The sequence below is a fragment of the Eleginops maclovinus genome, chromosome 18, assembly GCF_036324505.1.
Source record: "Eleginops maclovinus isolate JMC-PN-2008 ecotype Puerto Natales chromosome 18, JC_Emac_rtc_rv5, whole genome shotgun sequence".
Classification (NCBI taxonomy): domain Eukaryota; kingdom Metazoa; phylum Chordata; class Actinopteri; order Perciformes; family Eleginopidae; genus Eleginops; species Eleginops maclovinus.
The window spans coordinates 1,302,460-1,319,062 of record NC_086366.1 but is presented as its reverse complement, the minus strand read 5'-3'; the positions used below and the strand labels follow the sequence as shown (position 1 = coordinate 1,319,062).

General features: G+C 43.7%; 1 pseudogene; it reads right to left on the bottom strand.

Annotated features, from left to right (window-relative positions):
* Nucleotides 1-635: 635 nt before the first annotated feature.
* Nucleotides 636-16,272, bottom strand: LOC134879905 (NLR family CARD domain-containing protein 3-like; annotated as a pseudogene).
* Nucleotides 16,273-16,603: the final 331 nt, after the last annotated feature.

Below are 16,603 nucleotides of genomic sequence, written 5' to 3'. Positions count from 1 at the left end.
ACGGAGGAAGGACCTGAGGATGAGTAAATACGTTTACTCAGTTCTGACACGGCCTCACTCATGGTGTTATGAACGGGACCTAGACGCTTAGACTCAAATGCACGACTCAAGGAAGCTTCAAAGTAAAAAAAAAAAAGGCAGGGTATAACAAAGATCACTCTTAAGGGGAAAAACACAGGAAAGCAAACAGTAAACTAAATAAACTCGACTAACGACACAAACTACGAGATATCTTGGCATGAATGACAGGCTCTCTGGACAACACAAGACGAACTGGCACAAGACAAAGGGAGACGAGGACTATACATACAAGAGGTAATGGGAAACAAGCGGCAACAATCAAGGGAGGGGCGGACAATCACACTGGCAGGAAGACACACAAGGGCAGGAAGGATCTGAAACGACAGGGAGAGGTAAGAACCAAAATAAAACAGGAAGTGCAATGACAGGACAAAACTTGACTAAACATAAATCTAACAGACGATGAACTAAACATGAAGCACATAAAATGAACCTGATGTTCTAACATGACATGAATAAACCAGCAGACTTGACGGGACGTGGCTCATGGTGTTTCCACAGTGAACAACCCATTAGAGATTAAAGAGACCAATGAAGACACGCTCAGCCTCAGAAAAAAGATCACAGTTTTACATTTATTACAGTACAGTTTTATTCAAAATGTTAAACCAAATCCAAACAATCAGCAGCTGATCTGCAGTCAGTTTCTGTCCACAGGAGAGACCCTCAGACCTGCAGAGGAACCAGAGACACTGAGAGAACCAGACCAGAACCCAAACCCAGCATAGAGAGGTTCAGTGAATGTGGTTCTGAAGGTGTGGAGGTGGATCAGTGAGTCAGAGGAGACTCTGTAGAAGGAGAGAGAGCCAGCAGGATGATCCACATACACTGCTACTCTACCAGAGGAGGAGGAGGAGGAGAAGGAGGAGGAGGAGGAGGAGGAGGAGGAGGATATGAGTGTTCTTCTCTTTTTGTGCCTGACAGAGTAACCCTCATCAGAGCAGCTCAGACTCCAGGACTGATCATTCCATCCAAACAAACAGTCATCACTGTCTCCCTCCTCCTGATTCCTCTGTAAGTCACTGATAGAGAAACCTCTCCTCTCCACTCGACCTCCCAGTAACAGCGACCAGTCAGAGCTTCTCCACACATCAGCTGAGACCACCAGTCAAACCTCTCTGGATGATCAGGATAGGGCTGCTCCTCCTCCACACGTGTCACCTTCCTGTTGTTGTCAGACAGTCTGAGGTTCCTGTGTGCTGTGTTTGGGTCCAGCTCCAGCTCACAGGCATCTGATGAGAGAACACAGCTGCAGGTTATCACCTGTTCAGGTATTAACCTCTGTACTGACAATCACTGACAGGAAGTCAGACTGACGTCTCATATCCAACAACCTGAACTTCATCAGTAGTGGATCCATCAATGATCTCAGACCTAATACTTCTTATTGTAGAATAAGAAACTACATAGTAGAAGTTCACTGTGAGGGTCTTCACAGGAAGGATTGAACAAGATGAGATGAAGCAAACTGAAAACACACTCACACTTCCTCAGACCAGGTCTCAACCTCTGCAGTCCACCATGGTCCATCCTGCAGGAAGAGACACAGTCAGGATCAACTCCATACACCTTCACTCAGATCCACCATGACTGTCATCACTGTCCATACCTGAGGGTCTCCAGTCTCCAGAGTGGATCCTCCAGTCCAGCAGACAGCAGCTTCTCTCCTGAGTCTCCTGGATGATTGTAGCTCAGGTCCAGCTCTCTCAGATGGGAGGGGTTGGAGCTCAGAGCTGAAGCCAGAGAAGCACAGCCTTCCTCTGAGACCAGACAGCCTGAGAGACTGAACACACACACACACACACACACACACACACACACACACACACACACACACACACACACACACACACACACACACACACACACACACACACACACACACACACACATTATTATTAAATATTATTATAAAGGATCGTGAGAGGGACCAAGGTCGCGTTCACACCAGCCTGGTTTAGTGCGGTTGAATGGAACCCTGAACGCAGTCCGAGACCTCTGATGTGAACTGAACAACCGGACTCTGGTCCGCCTGAAAGAGGTGGTGTCGGACCGCTTGCTAGTGAACTCTGCAGGGTCTCATCGCTGCTGTGAACGCAGTCCGCACAGAAACATAGGAAGCGTAGCATTTACGCCTCACAACAACGTGGAGGTCTTCAAAATCTTTAGCGGAAGAAAGAAGCAGAATGGATTTAACCGGAGTGTTGAACAGTGTCATGTTGAAGTAAAAAGCTCTGTCAACAACAAACAACAACACACAACAACACGCAACAACACACAACAACACACAGCAGTGCGCGACGCGCTGCAGAACAGTGGCAGCTCCCCCGATATTACAGGCAGGTTTATTTGGTACGACGACCTCCACAATATCCTGAACACGATGGTGAGCCCGTAGATCTGGTGGAGTCCACATAGGGTCATGCTTTCATTCATTAATTCAGGGAATACAAACAACTCAACATCAGCTAGGCTATATTTGCTGTTGTGACGGCTCACCTCACTGGTCCCCTGTGTACAGCAAAAGGCTGTGGTACATCTGATCAGAGCCCCCTGTCGTCGGGGAACATCCTCCTTACTGCAGGCACGGTTCTCATTATTTGTTATAACGCACTTTGTCTGATCATATGCTCCGTCCGCTGGAGTCTGTTGGTCTGCTCTCCAGATTAACAGCAGCATGAGTAACCTGCAGATGCTCCATGGTGGAGCTACGGTAGAAATTGCAGGGATTTGCGTTTTTACGCTTAATGGCGGACCAATTGTTGAACAGCATTTCTGTGCACATGACTTTTGTCTACACTTTAAAGTCCCTTTTAGGTTTGCCTGTGTGAACCCAAACTGAACCTTCTGAAAAATGAAACTGTAATAAATCCTGTCTGGTGTGCACCAAAGAAGAGGACTATTAGGTGTGAATGCGACCTAAGTACTCGTATTTAACTGCCGTTGATTCTCACGTCCAGATCTCTCAGGCTACAGGGACAGAGGTTCAAAGCTTCTCTCTGTAAAGCCACTCAACCTCAAAACAACTGCACAAAATGTCCTCTCACTAATTCATATCTGATGTAAGTAAGAGTTCAGAGGTGTATGACTTTGAAACAGCTTTTTACCAACCTGAGAGTTTCCAGTTCACAGTGAGGACTCTCCAGTCCAGCAGACAGCAGCTCCACTCTGAATCCTGCAGGTCGTTGTGACTCAGGTCCAGCTCTCTCAGACTACAGGACTGGGAGCTGAGGACTGAGGACAGAGCTGCACAGCGTCTCTTTGACAGGTTACAGTCACTCAGTCTGAAGAGGAATCAGAAATACAGAAGGCAACATTTACAGACTGAATGAATAACGCTGCATTTAACCTGGATAGTTATGTGTTCACGTACAGAGCTTTGTTGGAGGCTTTGACCACTGGCAGCAGCCTCAGGAGAGCCTCCTCTGAAGCAGAGTATTTCTTCAGGTCAAACACGTCCAGATCTTCTCCTGATGACAGTAAGATGAAGACCAGAGCGGACCACTGAGCAGGAGACAGATCATCTGTGGAGAGACTTCCTGATCTCAGGGACTGTTGGATCTGCTCCTCTAGAGAACGATCATTCAGTTCATTCAGACAGTGGAACAGGTTGATGCTCCTCTCTGCAGAGGGACTCTCTTCAATCTTCTTCTTGATGTACTGGACTGTTTTCTGGTTGGTCTCTGAGCTACTTCCTGTCTGTGTCAGCAGGCCTCGTAGGAGTTTCTGATTGGTCTGCAGTGAAAGACCCAGGAGGAAGCGGAGGAACAAGTCCAGGTGTCCGTTTGGACTCTGTAAGGCCTGGTCCACAGCACTCTGGTAGAGATGTGTTAGTTCAGGGTTAACTTCAGACCTCTGGGAAGTTGTTGGTTCTTCTGACAGCAGGTTGACTCCAGAGGTGATGAAGGTCAGATGGACATGAAGAGCAGCCAGAAACTCCTGAACGCTCAGATGGACGAAGCAGAACACCTGGTCCTGGTACAGTCCTCTCTCCTCTCTAAAGACCTGTGTGAACACTCCTGAGTACACTGAGGCTGCTCTGATACGATGCCACACTCTGTCAGGTCGGACTCATAGAAGATCAGGTGGCCTTTCTGCAGCTGCTCAAAAGCCAGTTTTCCCAGAGACTCCATCATCTCCCTGCTCTCTGGACTCCAGTGTGGATCTGTCTCAGCTCCTCCATCATACTTGATGTTCTTCACTTTGGACTGAACCACCAGGAAGTGGATGTACATCTCAGTCAGGGTCTTGGGCAGCTCTCCTCCCTCTCTGGTCTTCAGCAGCTCCTCCAGAACTGTAGCAGAGATCCAGCAGAAGACTGGGATGTGGCACATGATGTGGAGGCTTCGTGAGGTCTTGATGTGGGAGATGATGGTGCCGGCCTGCTCCTGATCTCTGAACCTCTTCCTGAAGTACTCCTCCTTCTGGGGGTCAGTGAACCCTCGGACCTCTGTCACCATGTCCACACAGTGAGGAGGGATCTGATTGGCTGCTGCAGGTCGTGTGGTTATCCAGAGGCGAGCAGAGGGAAGCAGCGTCCCCCTGATGAGGTTTGTCAGCAGCACATCCACTGAGGTGGACTCTGTGACATCAGTCAGGACCTCAGTGTTGTGGAAGTCCAGAGGAAGTCGACACTCATCCAGACCGTCAAAGATGAACACAACCGGGAACTGATCAAAGCTGCAGATTCCTGCGTCTCTGGTTTCAGGGAAGAAGTGATGAACAAGTCCCACCAAGCTGTACTGGTTCTCTCCCAGCACATTCAGCTCTCTGAAGGTGAATGGGAATGTGAACTGGATGTCCTGGTGGGCTTTGCCTTCAGCCCAGTCCAGAGTGAACTTCTGAGTTAGGACTGTTTTCCCAATGCCAGCCACTCCCTTTGTCAGCACTGCTCTGATTGGTGCATCTCTTCCAGGTGAGGCTTTAAAGAGCTCTTCTTGTCTGATGGTGGTTTCTGGTCTGACTGGTTTCCTGGATGCTGTTTCAATAAGTCTGACCTCATGTTCCTCATTGACCTCTGCAGCCCCCCCCTCTGTGATGTAGAGCTCTGTGTAGATCTGGTTCAGAAGGGTTGGGTTTCCTGCTTTAGCAATGCCCTCAAACACACACTGGAACTTCTCCTTCAGGTTGGATTTGAGTTTATGACACACTGCATCAGGAGTTCCTGAATGAACAAACAACAAGTGAGATCAGTGAGTGGATCCTGCAGGAAACTGAGGATCTGAACATGTGAGTGTGTCTGTATAGTTTGAATCAGCTCCTCAGAGGACACCCTGATGCAGATGTGTGCAGCATACTAACAGCAGAGTGTGTAAATGTAAACTTCTCCATGTTCCTCCGTCTCCTCTCCATCATGGTAAATGTGTTAGATGCTCTTACTGCTCTGCAGACGCTCAGCCAGCTCCTCCTGCTTCATGCTCCTCAGGAAGTGCAGTGTGATGTTCAGAAATGCCTCTCTGCTGCTCCTCCTCTGCTCTTCATCCTCACCGTCCAACACCTCCTCATCCTCCCTCTGACTCTCTAAGCTTTCTGGGTAATCTGAACTCAGAGCCTTCTGGATCTTCTTCAGCTCGTTCTTCACAAAGGTGGCGATGTTCTCCTCCAGCAGCTGGAACAGAGAGATGAACAGTTAATGTAGAGAAGACAACCTGTGGTTCATGTGTCCGTCTGAAGGCCTGCTGGTCTAAACAGAGCAGCATGGACACTGTCAGGACCTGAGTGGTAGTTCATCTGTAGTTCAGAGTAAATGTATATTTGTACACACCATAAATATGGAGTCCAGGTCTGTGTGATGCTGCGGGGCAGACTGACCACTGGGAACCTCTGAGAACTCCTGCAGAACTCTGTGGAGAAAACATCAAGTTTAAGAACATCTGAAGACTCTAATCTGCACACAGCTGACTGAAGGAGTCCTGAGATGAAGACAGAATAACAGGGTCACTGTGGCTCAGCAGCTGGAGGGGGGGGGGTATAAAAGCAGCCACATTGCTAAGGCCTGAAAGCATCGACTGTCAGAAGCCTCCCAGCAGCTGATGGTGTTTGAGCTGAATGGGAGGAACAGGTTGAGGAGTCCCACAAGAGAAAGAGGACCTGATGTCCGGAGACGTTAGGGCTCTGTCAGAGGCAGGGATGGAGAGCTGGCTGAGTAACTGTGGATGTTGGAAGTAGAGACATTGCTGGGCATCACAGAGACTTCAGCATCACATCAGAAGCTGCTGAAAGATCCAGATGGTGATGGATCCGAATGAGGAATCTATGGGTCGGATCAAGATGGGCCGGTTCACCTGGGAGAGGGGGTCCCATGTTGAAAGACAAGATCACATCACAGATGAGGGTCAAGGAGGGTCTTCCTCAAAACCAACAAGTCTGGTTCAGAGACGCTGAGGGACAGACTTGGAGACCACCATGAAGACATTGATGTAGACTGGAGACACAGCTGGCAGCTCAGGGAGACGCCACCAGGGGCAGGAAGGGTCTACAGCTCAACCTGCATATTCAGTGAGGAAGAACTCAAGCTAACTGCAGACCTTCCAGAAGATTCTGAGAGGGGGGCTCCTCAGTAAGTTGAAGTAAAGGACAATGATCTTGAGACATTAATTGATGACTGTCCGGCCTGCAGCTGTGGTTCTGGAGTAGAGTGGGGGGTCCATACCTCACAAACTGGCATCCATCTATCTCTTAGAAACCAGTCCGGAGCATTGAGAAGATCTTTGTCTGAAGTCTTCCAGATTCCCCTGAAGTCCAGTCTATCATGAAGGAGCTACAGCCCCAGTTCACGAGTGTAAAACCTGAATGTGCCAACAAGACTTCGTCTGAAGAAGAGTAAATTCATTTCATGTACTGTGAAAGGCGACGTCCCACATCGCCCAGTTATTGATCTGTTGAATCAAAAATAATCTGTATGACTGTAACAGGAAAATATCACGGTCACCTTGATATCATTAGACACTTAGACTTAAGAAAAATGAAAGGAATATCAGAACATTTGAAAGAAGATCGGAACACAGAGAACCAGGATGTTGTGTTGTGGGCCTGTATTGAAATGTGGAGCATCTTAAAGGAACAGAAAGACACATTATTATCTGGAGCCTGATTTGAACCAATCTGTGGTGCCTTCTCAAAGAGCATCAGATAATAACAGAGTCCAGTTTGAAATTCTTACCTTTGTTCAGCACTTTGTCCAGCTTTAAAGTTCATAGGAGACTGCATAGAACAGTTACTCTTCATGGACACACAGCTGGGTCCTGGTCTCTGCTGCTGGATCCTGGTACTAATAAACACAGATTAATAAACAGCAGCTTAAAGAATGAGAAGAACAGATCTGGACAGATTCTCACGAGCTGAAACGGTTAGTGTCTGAGCCTCCTGAGCAGAGAGGGAGTCTGCTTGGTGAAGTTCCTCTCAGGCTATAAAAAGAGGACCTCTGTCTCCAAACAGCCCCACCAGGATTGAGTGTTCAGAAGCACTTTTTCAGGTGTTGATTTCCCTCAATATCACAGAAATGATCTTTAAGAATAACTGAACACCAGCCGGACAGATAAAGGAGCAGTGGACTGCAGCCCTGGTTCCTGGTGGTTTCTGGCTCTGGGTTCTTGATCCTCAACAGAAATGTCTCAGTTTGCTCTGTCCTTAATTATATGAACACACGAATACTAATCAGAGCTCTGAGCTCTCATCACACGACTTCAGCTGGTAACTTAACTTTACTTTAACAATGACTTGTGACTTCACTTGGACCCTTTCATCAGGAAGCACTTGATATCCTCCCAGAGATGATGAATGATTTCATTCAATTTCAAATAATTATTTAAAACGTCTGCATTTCTTTTTCTGCCTCAAATGTTGGACCCTTTTCACTGTTTAGCTGTAAATAAGAAACATCTTCCACCTTCTCCTTTTTTGGCTGGGTCCAGATCCAGATCTAGATCCGATCCAGATCCAGGTCCAGATCCCGGAGGTATCAGGTAACAGTGAGCTTTTGTGCAGACTAAGCATGTTTATTACACTAGGAGTAATGTTCATGTAAATGTGTTACGCTTTGCCCTCTGACCTCACAGAGAGGAGGGTCTGAGCTCCCTAAGATCCAGCCTGCCTTCCTTTGGACTGGACCAGAAAACATGTCCGCCCTAAAAATGTTACCAAGTCCTTTTCTGTTTTGGACCTCCAGGCTGCCGTACCAGAATCCAAGTGAAAAGGTTCAAAGTGACTCAATAAGAAAAGAATAAAACAGCAGCATTAATCTACACCATCAGAGACAGTAAGCCTTCTCAGGAAACACATTTAGAGTTAGAAGAACCAAAGAGCGGACAGAACAAAGTCCCAGCGTCCGGGAGAAGAACCTCTGAACTCCTCAGAAAGAAGCTGATCACGTTACACACTTTCACATTCTCACCTTCCACCTGCAGGAGGTCCAGATTTAAAGTCATAAGGGTGATCCATGGACCTGTCACTCTTCATGGAGACACAACTGGATCCAGGTCCAGGTCCAGGTCCAGGTCCAGGTCCAGGTCCAGGTCCAGGTCCAGGTCCAGGTCCAGGTCCAGCAGAGCGTGGTCTCTGCTCTGGGCTGGAACACAACACAGAGCTTTGAGTGAATAATGAGTGCTGAGCTGTGACATGGAGAAGAGTCATGGGCCGGTGGAGATCTCACCTCTGAGCTTTGGTCTGGCTGTCATGTTCCCCACACAGAGAGCTTTCAGAGGGGGGGGCTCCCTCCTCTCGGCCCTCACACTGATCCATAGCAAAGCCCCCACCTTCACACAAACACAACAACATGCTCATTCATTACAACCAGCTTTACACCACAGGACACCTCAGTGCTGCTCCTCTCAGATATTCAGGCTGACAGGAACCTTGTTGGAGCCTCAACAGGATCTGACCCCCACAACATGAGTCCCACAGCCCCAGGCCCACACAGAGACTCAGTGTGCTGACCCCTAAATATATTTGTTAGAGTCACAACTTATTAAAGCACACCCAGAGAGTAACTGTAATGTGTTGATCCCCACAGCATATCACACCCTGCCTCCCACAGAATGATGCTCCCGTACCAACAAACTGCCCTCTCAGTAACATCACAACAACACTCCTTCATAATGATCGGTTCGTTCCCTAAGTGCAGGTGTAGACTTGAACCACAACAATGATCTCCAAAGCTAACAAACCTGAATGTTGTATATTGTTTGTCCTGTTTATTGTCGGGGTGTGTGTTCGAGGGCGCCACTGAGACAACTCTTTATTACAAATGACTATAGAATTGAGCTTGGACTTTGGTTCTTGGATAATATCTATGCTTCTCGTGTTCATCTTTTATGGGTTTATTCCTCTTGGTTAGTTGCTGCAGTCGTGTTGATTTGATGTTATTACATTTAAAGTTAAAAGGCTGCCCCATAGACCTGTCACTCTTCATAGACACACAGCTGGATCCAGGTCCAGGTTCAGGTCTAGGACCATCTTCAGGTCCAGATCCAGGAATCTGGTGCTGCATCCTGATTCTAATATCAGACACAGATAAAGATGGCGTCTCCTCTCAGTTAACACGAGTCAGCATAAAGACTCCTAAAAAGTATATTATTCTCAAAGTCATTTTAATGATGAACAGCTATAAATAAACCATCTGTTGATTTCAGAACGCTTTATTAGAAGAATATTGTCTTCATTTAAAACTTAGTATTTATTATACTATTTTATTGTGATTCAAATCATTTAATATTAACATTAGGCAATATTTATTTCCAATAACAGAATACTACAAAAAACATTCTTTTATAACGTTTAAATTCTTATTTGATTTCATGTTGATTTACTGTCCTCACACTGACAGTCTGTCTCATCTCATTTCTCAAATATGGATTCCTCTGCAACTTTGAATGAAATGTGTTCTGATGAATAGTTTTCTTCATCTGCATTACTTCCACATCGGTCTCGCAACATAATATAAACATAATGAGCCCTATTTTATTTTATGTCTGTCTTTTACTGCATATCATTATTATGTTGCGTTGTTGGAGGAGCCTGGGACGCCAGCTGTGCCAGATCTACACTATAGCTGCTGTGACCAGAGGTCCTACAGTTCAGAGGTTCTTGTACTTTACTTTACCGTTAGTGACTTCACAGATCTGGATTACTGATGGTAAATATAATCCCTTAAATCAGACTGTAGTTCACCTGCAGTAAATCCAGCAGCTACCCTGCAGTATACAAAGCATTCAAACTAGCTGCACCTTTACCAGCTCTGAGAACACTTTAATGATCAATCATTATAAAACATATCAGAGATATTATTCTGAAATGGACCAATCAGACAATGACTACTTTTACTGTCTCTACTTTAAGTACATTTAGAGGAGAGTAGGGTAAGAGTACCCATTAAGCCCACCAAAATCTAAGTTTAGCTATTTTTCCTAGATATAGACATAATTTGTAATTGAAACAATTTGTTATATGGCAAGATTTACCTCTCATTTGAAGATTTACTATTTAGTTTATGTACATTTCAAAATACATAATTAACAAATGTTAAGGAAAAAGTCAAAAGTCTGGCATGGGCTTAATTGGTACCGTGGTACCATTTAAGCCCATGTGTGTTCCAAATAAGCCCACAACATCATTTATTGATAAAATAAACTTGTTTAATGCTTTTTTTTAAAGTGAAAAGCTTTTTATTTAATAAATGACAGTGGAAATGTTTTTAAAATCTCTTTTGAAAAAGATCTGAACAAACGATGTAGGCCTAGATGACAAACAGTGCAGTACACAACACAGAACAATGAATCCGTTAATTTAGTTTAATTTCCTTTTAAATCCTTTGTTGTAAAAGATAATCTGAACTGACATTCAACATGACAAACAGTGCAGTATACATCAACACAGAACATGAATCATTTCATTTAATTTTCTTTTGTTTCAGGCAATTTAATGAGCAGATTTCATCATTTTAATTTTTTGTTTGTATGCAGTCTCCACCTCAATGTGGTTGCTCAGGTAGAATGGGCCGGCTCCCTCCAGGTTTGCTCTGCAAAGAATGGCCTTCTGTTCAACATCCTCAACCTTATCCCTTGATGGGAGATGGTAGGTGTTATTTGGGCCACGGTCAAGAAACTTCATAACGTATGAAGTCTCGCCTTCTGGTGGGGTAGACTCGTTCAGGACGCGTGCTATATAGTATGCCGCAGGCTTAGTAAACATCACGGCGTAGTACATGTCGCTCTTTACTGCAAAGTTTGCATCACTTGTAGTGGCTACTTCCAAGCCTACATCATGGATGTCAGTGTTCTCGTTAGTCTTACCGTCTTCCTTGTTGTGGTTGGCTGCTTTTGTTTTCTTCTTTTCTGGTTTTTGTTTGTTCTGTTTCTTTATTTCAGCTTCATTTAATCTGTTTAAAGCCTGCTCTGAGGTAAGAGACTCTCCATATTTCATGTTTGAGATTCTCTTTTTTTTGTTGGCAGGAGTTTTTTCTTTTGGCATGATGCGTTTCAGGAAATAGTCCTTTATTTCAGTGATTGAGGTGGGATTAGAGGATGGAGTCTGGTGTCTAGACACTTCGATGTTTGTGATGTTCAATATGTTGGAGCCCGGCAACATTTCAACATTTAGGATGATCTGAGAAGCGGTCTCATCACCCACTGTTAAACGTGGAGGATTGATTGTTGTCACTTCATTCACAGATGCTGCAAGCACAGGTACTGGCATAGCTGGAGGCACATCTGCAGCTGTGGTCAGTGGGATGGTTGGAGGTTCTTCAGTCGGGTTTGAAGTATGTTCTGCAGCGAAGGGTGTGTTGGGCTTCAACCCCTCGCGTACGCGCCTTGGGTTTAATGGGTAAATCCCTGTACTTTTGAACCCACTGATGATGTTTTTTGACTTTAAACCAGCATCCAGCGCATCTTTCAGTTTTTGAGGAAAGTCCTCCTTCTTAATTTTGTCCCTGCTGACCCTTGCATGGCAACGAAGTTTTGTTCTCCATTGCTTCTTCACTTCTCCAAATACAGCTTTGTCCAAAGGCTGCAGATCGTGTGTCAGGTGAGAAGGGAGACGAAGTAGCACTACATTATTTTCTTTTGCCCTCACTGCAAGACTCAGGGACACATGTGAGGTATGGCCATCAAATATTAAGAGACGAGGTGAGGTCGGATCTGAGAGCCGAGCAGATTCCGGTAAGAAAAGATTTGTGAAGTAATCTAAAAAGACAACCTTTTCCATCCAGCCATGGTCGGTAACTGCGAAGCGTGCACGGTCAGGTCCACCTTCACACCAAGAGCTGTACAGATGTTTACCTTTGTACACAATCATTGGTGGCAGGATGAGGCCAGCAGCATTCCCAGTGATACAGACGGTTACCTGCTCCCTACCACTTCCTCCTGTACTCTGGTACACATTCTGTGAACCTCTTCGAGCCAAGACGTATCCTGGCGATGCATCGGTCACAAACCCTGTCTCGTCGACATTATAAATGTTTTGAGGCTTTGATGTGACACCAGCCAGATCCATTTCCCTTTTGAGAAGCTCGTACCAGTGGTTCAATACATCAGCATTAGCTGAGGCCTCCCATCTAGCCACAGCAAACTGTTCGGATTTGCGAATGGTGAGCTCAGGATGATCTCGCATGAAACGTTTAAACCATTTGCGTCCTGGCCTTCCATTAGTGAATGGACTCTGTAGATTATTATGTAGAATGTATTCCTCAACAAGATCTAGAAGATCAGCACGGGTAAGGCCCCAACCCCAGTCACAGAGGACCTGCAGGACAGAAACAGTAGTGTAAGACACTTTAAGATCACATCAAATCACGTAAATGTTGTCCTTTCATGTTGGACTGAACCTGTTCTGTGCACTATAGCCTCACAGTCTAGGTTCTATGTTTACAGCCTACCTGAAGACTCTCCGAAATGTCCCTCTCTATTTCTGAACTGAGGAAGGTCTCCCGTCCCTGATGAGCCTCAACTCTGACCTTGACCGTCACTCTTTCCCTCAAAGATTTCCTGTCCACGCCACATTGTTTAGCAAGCACAGACAAATTCCTTATTGCTCCGTCATGGTAAAGGCGACATGCCTCTACCATCTTTGGACATGTGCTGTAGTTTTTTCTCTTTGACATTTCCTTGCTGAAAACAAAGACATCTATAATCATAATCACACCAAGTTAGTTTACATTCTATCTATCTACCTATAGGCTATATCTCTCTGTCTGTCTCTCTATCTCCATCTATCTATCTATCTATGCGTATCTATATAGTAAAGTAGATCAGTAATTTAAAGTCACACATTGCACTGTTTATTTTAAACAATTTTGAACAGAAAACTGCATTTAACTGGTACTAGAGGAAATTCTCTATTGAAATACATGAGGTGGGCTTAAATGGTTCCGCCATGATGAGCGCTGAAAAAAGACAAAGCTTTCTTTTCAAAATGTAAGATATGTTTACAAAAACATGCGTGGAGCTTAAATATAGTTTGAATCAAACATTACAGCAGTTACTGCTGTGCACAAATTCAGAAATATTAAGTTTTTATCATTAAATATTAGCATGTGCTCGCTGTAGTTTGCATGCACTTTCATGTGATGTACCATTTAAGCCCATCTGTAAAAGAAGCTAATTTATGAAATTAATCAACTCCACAGAACAATCTATGATGTATTTATCTAAATATCAATGTTAAAGGAATAACAAAACGCTTAATATTTGTAGCTGACAACTTAAGTTCTTGTGGCAGTGTAGCTTTAACATGGCAGGGGGTATTAGCATGAGATTAGCTATGTTTGCAAGCTCATAAAACTCATCTTTCCATTTGAAGGGAAATGGTATAATTCGGCAAAATACTATATATCTGTATATCAAAATTAGCACATTTACCTCTTATTTGACATAATATTAATGTACTTACCAAAGATGTGGCTGAAAATTGATGAAATTTGATAATTTCTGACAGGTCCCAAAACACCAAAGTTTTTGGCTGTCTTCTTGTCAGGGGTCCCGAACCTATATACTTTTGGGCGGGGCTAACTCAACAATGGAAAATGTGATTGGTGTGCAATAAAAAATGTGATAGAAGTAACAAACCATTTGATTGGATGAAATAATTGATGACAAAATATATGTTTTCCTTTTTTTGTAAATTGACATCAAAGTTAAAAGTGGGCTTAAAGGGTGCATGGGCTTAATGGGTACTCCTACCTACTTTCTACTTTCACTGGAGGAACATTTAGAATACTTTCACTGTGACAGAGTATTCCTACACTCTGGTACTTCTACTTTACTCAAGAACAAGACCTGAGTACTTCTACTTTACTCAAGTACAAGATCTGAGTACTTCTACTTTACTCAAGTACAAGATCTGAGTACTTCTACTTTACTCAAGTACAAGATCTGAGTACTTCTACTTTACTCAAGAACAAGATCTGAGTACTTCTACTTTACTCAAGTACAAGATCTGAGTACTTCTACTTTACTCAAGTACAAGATCTGAGTACTTCTACTTTACTCAAGTACAAGATCTGAGTACTTCTACTTTACTCAAGTACAAGACCTGAGTACTTCTACTTTACTCAAGTACAAGATCTGAGTACTTCTACTTTACTCAAGTACAAGATCTGAGTACTTCTACTTTTACTCAAGTACAAGACCTGAGTACTTCTACTTTACTCAAGTACAAGACCTGAGTACTTCTACTTTACTCAAGAACAAGATCTGAGTACTTCTACTTTACTCAAGTACAAGACCTGAGTACTTCTACTTTACTCAAGTACAAGATCTGAGTACTTCTACTTTTACTCAAGTACAAGACCTGAGTACTTCTACTTTACTCAAGTACAAGATCTGAGTACTTCTACTTTACTCAAGTACAAGATCTGAGTACTTCTACTTTACTCAAGTACAATACCTGAGTACTTCTACTGTACTCAAGTACAAGACCTGAGTACTTCTACTTTACTCAAGAACAAGACCTGAGTACTTCTACTTTACTCAAGTACCAGATCTGAGTACTTCTACTTTACTCAAGTACAAGACCTGAGTACTTCTACTTTACTCAAGTACAAGATCTGAGTACTTCTACTTTACTCAAGTACAAGATCTGAGTACTTCTACTGTACTCAAGTACAAGATCTGAGTACTTCTACTTTACTCAAGTACAACACCTGAGTACTTCTACTTTACTCAAGTACAACACCTGAGTACTTCTACTTTACTCAAGTACAAGATCTGAGTACTTCTACTTTACTCAAGTACAAGATCTGAGTACTTCTACTTTACTCAAGTACAAGACCTGAGTACTTCTACTTTACTCAAGTACAAGATCTGAGTACTTCTACTTTACTCAAGTACAAGACCTGAGTACTTCTACTTTACTCAAGTACAATATCTGAGTACTTCTACTTTACTCAAGTACAAGACCTGAGTACTTCTACTTTACTCAAGTACAAGATCTGAGTACTTCTACTTTACTCAAGTACAAGATCTGAGTACTTCTACTTTACTCAAGTACAAGATCTGAGTACTTCTACTTTACTCAAGTACAAGATCTGAGTACTTCTACTTTACTCAAGTACAAGACCTGAGTACTTCTACTTTACTCAAGTACAAGATCTGAGTACTTCTACTTTACTCAAGTACAAGACCTGAGTACTTCTACTTTTACTCAAGTACAAGATCTGAGTACTTCTACTTTACTCAAGTACAAGATCTGAGTACTTCTACTTTACTCAAGAACAAGACCTGAGTACTTCTACCACCTTTCTGACTACACAGCCTCTGAATCTTTAAGGTGTTTCCATTCCCCTTTCACTTTGAGGTGAGCTCCGATCAGAACCAGAACCCTGTATTGTTCCACAGCAGGGACCATGTATCCTGCTGATATGCAAATGAGGGCGCTGGCTGCAGGGGAAGACTGCTTTATGAAACGGAGTTGTGTTTGAATTATGAAGAATACGTTTTGTCCTCACACTAAAGACACCCTTCAGTCTGTCTCATCTCAATCCTGAAGATTTTCAGTTTAGCATGCTGTTAGAGCAGCTGTTATTATCAATATTAATATAACTGTTACCGATAAACACATCAGAGAGAGAGTCTGAGAGCAGAGATCAGCTGAGAGTCTTTCCCTCTGAAACGGTCACTTACCAACAGTTTAACGGGGAGCAACACTTCTGCTTCACCTGGAACAGTGAAAAGTAAAAGAAAGTGAAAGTAACTCCAGACACCGGAAGAGACCACGTGAGTCATCAGGGTCACAGGGAAGAGAATCCGGAAGGAGGGAAGAGGAAGTGAGAGAAGTTGATCACATGTGAATCATTAGCTGCGCATCATCGCCATCTTGTGGCGGCACATGGCATCACATCACAAACTACAGGGGAAACAATATGTGTCTTATTCAAAAATGCTTTTTATTCATTTCAAATATTATTCATCTAAAATGCATCTCATTGATTTGTCGAATAATAAATGTCTTCATATTTAAAATATTTGTTTACTGATTTAAATATGACTTATTGATTTAGGAACATGATATGTTGTGCTGAACGTTAGCC